At 32.8% G+C, this 8,416-nt stretch overlaps 1 long non-coding RNA gene across 1 annotated transcript; it reads right to left on the reverse strand.

Annotated features, from left to right (window-relative positions):
* Positions 1-507: 507 nt before the first annotated feature.
* On the reverse strand, positions 508-3,061 carry LOC128293201 (uncharacterized). The gene is made up of 3 exons (XR_008283317.1): positions 2,936-3,061; positions 2,379-2,463; positions 508-777 (listed from the first exon to the last, which is right to left on the reverse strand). It is a non-coding gene; the product is annotated as an uncharacterized LOC128293201 (long non-coding RNA).
* Between the last annotated feature and the right edge of the window lie 5,355 nt (positions 3,062-8,416).

The following is an 8,416-nucleotide window of genomic DNA, read 5'->3' on the forward strand; positions in this document are numbered from 1 at the left end:
TAGTTCGAAGTAGGGGGTGTGCAAAATTCGGGTAAAACTTGTAACACCCCTCGCCCACATCTGACGCCGGGACGGGGTTCGAGGTGCTACCTGACTTTTACTAACACTTCTATACTAAACAGGGCCATGAAATCTCAAATAATTAAAAACTTTTCTTTTCACATACAATTTGTCCCATATACGGGCTTACGAGGCCCAAAACATACATCTGGAGTGGTTCGGGACCCAACCGAGAACTCATGGAAAACTTAGAAAATCTCTTGCATCAAGGCTTCATACGCCCGTGTGGGTATAGAGCAGACGCCCGTATGCTAGGGACACGCTCGTGTCCCGAACCCGTGTCCAAAAACCTAGACAAATACAAGGCTATTTTCCAAGCCATTTTGTCACACTCACAACAGATGCACGCATACTTATACAATAACATACAACATGGCAAAATTAGGTACTTAAACATTTCTAACATGTCATGATTATGGCAATTTCACATGCAATAGATATCATAGATTTTACTCACATCTTTACCACATTCATGCTATAATCATTATAAACTCATCACATAATACCATAGCACATGCATGCATAATTAAAATGGATTTACAACCCCATAATCAAAATAGGCCAACACATATGGCTAAAGCCATATCACATACTCTAATATTTAAACTCCTATACATGCCATAGGCTCAAAGTACTTGAAATCACTACACCAATAATGTTAGCTTGACAGTGTGATAATATCTCCGACGAACTCCAACCCAAGCTAACCTGGCAACCCTAGGAAACATGGGAAAGAAGGGGGGGGTAAGCTTTCGCTTAGTAAGTTCATATGAAAACAATAAGCAACTCATTAACTTGTTTTATCAATGTTTACAACATATTCTCAAGTTCACTACAAGCTGTCTTTCTGAGCAATAGTCACTAAATTATTTATATCTAGAGCTATGAAACTCCGAATTAAGTTCCATTAATTTTCCATGAAACTAGACTTATTTTCCTTTCTTCCATAAAATTTCCAGAACTTTTGGTTAAGCCAAATAGTACAGTTTATTCCTCAAAGTTACCCCTGATTCACTGTCTGATAGTTCCGACCCTTCTGTACTAAAGTTCAATTATCTCATAGTACAAGACTTGAATAATGTTCTCGTCTATTTCTCTTGAAACTAGACTCATATTTCTACTTACTAATTTTTTTCTAGAATTTTTGGTTTGGCCAATGATACAGTTTATTAGTTAAAGTCTTCCCTGTTTCAGGGTATGACCACTCTGACCCCTGTGCACTACGAACCGAATTTCTCCCTGTACAGAATTCCAACGACTATGCCGTTTATTTCCCCTAAAAATAGACTCAATAAGGAATCCATGTATGTAAGGTATGACTCTTAATAATTTTTTTACAATTTTTGGTGAATTTCTAAAGTTAGAATAGGGGATCTCGAATTCATTCAGACCCTGTTTCACAAGAATTCAAATATCACACAATATGAAATTCTTTTTCTTCCCCTATTTCTTTCATGTGAAAATAGACTCATTAAGCTTTAATCCTATATTTTATTCTGCCTTTAACTCATTTTCCACTATTTCTAGTGTATTTTCAAAGTTACACTACTGCAGTAACTCAAATCTGTCAAGGCTAAATTACTCATTCATGATCATTATTCACAAAATTAATACAACATCATTTGTATAATCATCACCGAGACATTCATATCACATTTTCATTTACCATCTTACCATTTTGTTGTTATGTCGAGTTTTCAACCAGAGGGTTAAGTACATACCTGTTCAAAGTATCCATTTCACAACATTTATCAATACGTCCCTTTCATCTCGAGTATTCCTCCATTTGAGTAGAATTTTACCCATTGAACACATCGGAATATAATTCGGATACATGGAAAGTTTGCACATAAGTGCCACATATGTAGTCAAGCTACCATGTAACCCGCCCATAAGTGAACTCGGACTCAACTCAACGAGCTCGGATGCCTAGTTACATCTCACGAACTCGGACTCAACTCAACGAGTTCGAACATTTGCATCCATAAGTGAACTCGGACTCAACTCAACGAGCTCGGATGCCCAAATATTCTAGTGACATGTCACTTGTATCCTAATCTATTCCTAAGGTTCAACGGGACCTTTTTCCCAATCATGTGTCTCAACCATCTTCTACGGAATGCCGATACCAATACTCGGTAGTATTTCACATTTTCCAAGTGTATCATATAATTTGACATATTATCAAACAATTATCACAAGTATAATATCTCATAATAATTATCATATCATTTAAATAACATCAAAACATTTAAAATAATAACTATGTTACCAACATTTACATTAACTATGTTACCAACATTTACATATGAACTTACCTCGATACCACAAAGGTAAAAAAAGACGTAATTATCCCTTACTCGATTTCTTTCCGTTCTAGGTCCAAATCTCGATTTTCATCATCTAAAATATCACATTCAACTTATTAAAACAATGTACTGATCAAATTAGTCCATTGACACACTTGAGCAATTTTTACAATTTTGCCCCTATATTTTTCCAAAATTACCAAATTACCCCTAGGCTCGTAAAATAATTTTTATCACATTTATTTACTCCTTGAGTCTAGATGAACCATTTTCATAACTATAGCAACTCATAATTTCAACTATTTCACACATTTACAACTCATTTTACAACTTAGCAATCTAGCCCTTTTTAAGGTGTTTTCATGCAATTTCTTTCACAAAAGTTGTTTATTAGACAACTAGGACTCATAATCTTCCATAAAAACACAGAAAACAACACATTTACTCTCATGGAAAAACCCTAGACTCTTCATCATTTTGCAAAATAGACCCCTCATATGAAAGCTCATGCTTTAGGGGTTCCAAAAATGTAAAAATCATCAAGAAAGACATTAAAAATCACTTACTAGCAAGGGATGTAAGTGGCTGATATTTCAGAGCTTCAAAACCCCTTTCTTTTCTGCCATTTTTGGTGGAGGAGAAGAGAAAAATGATAGCTTTTTCTTTTTAATTTGTTAATAATAAAACTAGTCAAAATTGATGACCAACTTCACCTAATTTTGACTTTTCAACAATTTTTTTTTTCTCCCATGGCCGGCCATCACAATTTCAATGGCCTAATTTCACTTTAAAGACCCCCAATTTAAGATACAAGGCAATTTAACACCTTTAGGTATTAAAACACAACTTTTACCTTTTACGCGATTTAGTCTTTTTTCGAAATTGGACTAGAAATTGCTAAAATTAACTTACCAAAATTTACATGTATTTATAAAATTATATTATAACACATAAAATAATACTAAAATAATTTTCTCTGGCCTCGGAATAGTGGTCCCGAAACCATTGTTCCGACTAGGTCCAAAATCGGGCTGTTACAAAACTGAAAAAATTTGGTTAACCGATCGAATTCGGTCAATTGGTCGGTTAACTGAATTAATTCGGTTGGGGTTCGGTTAAAATTTTTTTGAGTTTTCGGTTAACGATTAATTCGGTTCGAAACCGGTCGGTTAACCAAAAAAATTCAGTTAACCTAAAAAAATTAATAAAAAAATTATAATATATAAATAACCCACTATTCACTCAAACCCAATCCAACATAAACCTAAATACCCAATCTAATATATATTAACTCAAGAACCCAACCCAACCCAATCATAAAAATTACAAATAATTTAATAAATAAAAATTAAAAATAAAAATAAAAAACATATAATTTTATACAAATAATTCGGTTAATTCGGTTAATTCGGTTAATTTGGGTAATTCGGGTAATTCGGTTAATTTTATACTTATTTTAACCAAAAATTTAAAAACATATATTTTTCGGTTAATTCGGTTAACCGACCGAATTAACCGAAAAATTTTCGGTTTGGTTAATTTTTTTGAAAAAATTTTGGTTCGGTTAACGATTAAAAATTTTGAAAGGTTGGTTAATTCGGTTAATGTTATTTTGGATTGGGTAACCGGTCGGTTAACCGATTGAACACCCCTAGTTCGAAGTAAATAAGTGACGACCAACGTCTCATCGGCTAAGCCGAAGCAAAGTGACAACCAACGCCTCATCGAATCTATCCAAAGCAAATGTGACACACCAAGTGTCTCATCGACTCGAGGTCAAAGAATCCCTGAACTCTTCTTATCCTATGGCATGCCAACTATATCCACCCTAGCCCGACTAGTTAATAGGGTATCGGAATCACATATTCATATCATTTTCACTTTTAGTTGATCATAATCATTTGAATTCAAATCAATCGCAATAACAATTCAATCACAATTTCAAATTCACCACAAATCATTATACAATTCAATTTCACACATATATACATTCATCAATCAAATCCAATTTTCGTTCAATTCAAATATCACTAGTTACCTCAATTTCATTTTTCATGCACATATATTAAAATTAAACATTTAATAATAAATAACTTGAATTAAGGTAATACAAACTGATATTTTCTCGAGCTACTCCTCGATCACTTTTTCCTTTCCCTTTGCATTCAACGTCTCGGTTTCTTTGTTTGCTACGAAAATTAGCATAATTATAATTAATTAATAACACACATATTTTATAGAAAATAATAACTTTCCATGCAACTTTAACCTAAATCCCAAATTTGTCCTAACTATATTAATCTTCTTCCTTTTTATAATTCATATTATTTCCTTATTCAATTTCCATCAAAACTTTAATATAACCATCAAATTTTTATCATTTTTTCATAATTTTGAATTTCTATCAATTAAACCCCAATTTCATCATTATTTCAACATAAACCCTACTTAAAAATCTATCATCTTTCAGTATTTTCACACAAATTTCAAAAGTATTCAACTTTAGAACTTCAAAAATGTCAAAATCACTAAGAAAGGGACTTAATTGACTTACCAATTTAACTTTCAAGCTTCCAAACCCTAATTTCTCCTTTTTCTTTTCTTTTGTTCTTTCTTTCCCCTAATTTTCGTGACTTCTTTGCACCTTCTTTTTTTTTTCTTTTTTTTTTCTTTTATTTCTTTCATTTACTAATTAATAATTAATTATAAAATATCTAATTAATACAAATAAAATACTACATGTGTATTCATACACACATGTACACATGTAATAATTCATCACCATACATTTATCATTAACTCAATTAATAGATAAAATATAACAATAATAATAATAAGTAAATATCTTTTACTTAATATATAAGTAAATTTATATATTATATACATTTGTACTAATTATTTAAATACACGTGTATTTATTTTCTAACTTACATATGTCACTAATTTAGTTTAATTACTAATTTAATCCTTTATCCTTTCTCTATTCTATGATTAAGCTTTTATGCTCTATTCAATTTAATCATTTCTACTAATTACTTCTAATTAAAAATAAATTCACCCAATTAAAATCTAATTCAACTCACAACTAACTTCGTAAATATTTTTTTTTAAATATTTATGAACTCATTTTCCTAATACGAAAGCCCTAAACTCACTTTTCTGGTGCCCGTAAAATTTCGGTCGTTACATTTCTTCCCTCTTAATAAATTTCGTCCTCGAAATTTACCTGAGAATAGATGGGGGTACTGAGCTCTCATAGTTTCTTCCAATTCCCAAGTCGCTTCTTCCACCTTATGACTTTTCCATAGCACTTTTACTAGAGGAACCCTTTTATTTCTTAATTCTTTTATCCCCCTGCTAAAATCTCAACTGGTTCTTCTTCATAAGACAAATCCGGTCGAATCTCAATATCTTCAATAAAATGACATGAGAAGGATCTGATCTATATCTACGTAGTATTGAAACATAAAAAACATCATGTATCTTCTGTAATTCCGGAGGTAAAGCTAATCGATAAGCAACTGGTCCGATTCTTTTCACAATTTCATACAACCCAATATAACGAGGGCTCAAGTTACCTTTCCGACCAAATCTCAACACTTACTTCCATGGAAAAACTTTAAGAAATACTTTATCCCCAACTGAATACTCAATGTCCCGTCGTTTCAAATCAATATAGGACTTTTGTCTATCAAATGCAACTTTTAATCTCTCTTGTATTTTCTTGACTGTCTCTTATGTTTCTTGAATCAATTCCGATCAATAACTTTTCTTTCATTCAGTTCAGTCCAACACACAGGTGATCTACATCTTCGTCCATACAATGCTTCACACGGAGCCATCTGAATACTTGATTGGAAACTATTATTATACACAAATTCAGCTAAAGGTAAATAAGGTTCCCAACCTGATTCAAAATCAATGATGCAAGCCCGAAGCATATCTTCTAATATTTGAATTACCCGTTCGGATTGTCCGTCAGTCTGCGGATGAAATACTGTACTGAAATTAAGCCGTGTGCCTAGTGACTCATATAACTTTCTCCAAAATCTTGATGTAAATTGAGGATCTCAATCTGAGATTATAGATATTGAATACCATGCAATCTAACTATTTCTCGAATATATACCTCAGCCAGTTTCTAAAGTGACCAATCGGTTCTCACTGCTACAAAATGCGCTGACTTAGTAAGTTGATCAATTATTACCCAAATAGCATTCTTTTTGCTCGTCGACAGTGGCAATCCATAACAAAATCCATTGTGATAAGATCCTATTTCCATTTAGGAATACTAAACGGCTAAAGTAACCCAGTAGGAACCTGATGTTCCGCCTTTACTCACTGACATGTAAGACATTTACCAACATATTCAACTATATCTCTTTTCATTCCGGGCCACCAATACGAATCTCGTAGATTACGATACATCTTTGTGCCTCCCGAGTGTAAAGCAAATGAACCATTGTGTGCCTCTCAGAGTATTAACTCTTTTAATTCAGATTTAGCAGGAATACAAACTCGATCTCGGTACCTTAAGCATCTATGTGCATCAATGCTGAAATTTTCTACCGTCTGTCTGTATCATCTCTCTTTTCTTCAACAATTTGTCATCTTTCAATTGAGCTGATTTAATCTGGTCGAACATCATTGGTTTAACTCTCAATTCAGCTATCAAACTCCCATCATCACAGATACTGAGCCGTGCAAACATTGCTCTCAAATCAATTGCGGTTTTTCTACTCAAAGCGTCAGCCATTACATTAGCTTTTCCTGGATGATAGTCTATGATACAATCATAATCTTTTAAAAGCTTGATCCACTGTCTCTGTCGCAAATTCAATTCTTTTTGGGAGAGGAGATATTTCAAACTTTTATGATCGGTATAGATGTAACATTTTTCACTGTACAAATAATGTCTCCAAATCTTCAGAGCGAAAATCACAGCTACTAGTTTCAAATCATGAGTTGGATAGTTGCGCTCATGTGGTTTCAACTGACGAGATGCATAGGCTATTACCTTTCCAACCTGCATCAGTACACAACCCAGACCACTCAAAGAAGCATTACTATACACTACAAAATCTTTCCCCGACTTTGGTAATGTTAGAACTGGTGCCTCTGTTAACATTTGCTTCAACTTTTCAAAACTTTCTTGGCATTGATCATCCCACACAAATGGTACATTCTTTTGTAGTAGCTTGGTCATCGGCAAAGCTATCTTCGAAAATCCATTTACAAATCTTCTATAATACCTAGCTAAACCAAGAAAACTATGTACCTCTGATACGTTTCTTTGTGGTTTCCATTGTACAATCGCTTCAATCTTCTTTGGATCAACTCGGATTCTATCTGCAGATACTACATGACCTAGGAATACAACCCCTGACAACCAAAATTCGCAGTTGCTGAGTTTTCCATACAATTGTTTTTTTCGTAATATCTGTAGTACAATCCTGAGATGCTGATCATGCTCTGAATCTGACTTCGAATAAACTAGTATATCATCAATAAAAACTACTACAAACTAGTCTAAATACGGTTGAAAGATACGATTCATGAGATCTATAAAAGCAGCTGGAGCATTTGACAATCCAAATGGCATTACTAAGAACTCATTGTGACCATACCTTGTACGGAAAACTGTCTTTGGAACGTTGCTTTCTTTTACTCTCAACTGGTAGTAGCCTGATCTTAAATCAATCTTCGAAAATACAGAAGCTCCTCTCAATTGATCAAACAAATCATCAATTTCACTTTACCTATCCATTTCACTGTCTTACAATTAAATTAAAATACCAAATATCAATATAATTTACGTATCTTGATCACTTGCTAATAATATTTTTTTCTTTTCTTTCAATCTTCATGCTCAATTTTGTAACTGAAAAATAATAAATGTTTATCATAAGCTTTTACCCATTCAACACCTTACATGTTATAAATTCCTTTTTATAATATTTGATATTTCTTTATATTTTTGTATGGTTTTGAAATTAGAATTTGATATGAGATAAGATTTTGGAGTAAAAAATTATTTTTAAATATTA

The sequence above is a fragment of the Gossypium arboreum genome, chromosome 5 (assembly GCF_025698485.1).
Source record: "Gossypium arboreum isolate Shixiya-1 chromosome 5, ASM2569848v2, whole genome shotgun sequence".
Classification (NCBI taxonomy): Eukaryota; Viridiplantae; Streptophyta; class Magnoliopsida; order Malvales; family Malvaceae; genus Gossypium; species Gossypium arboreum.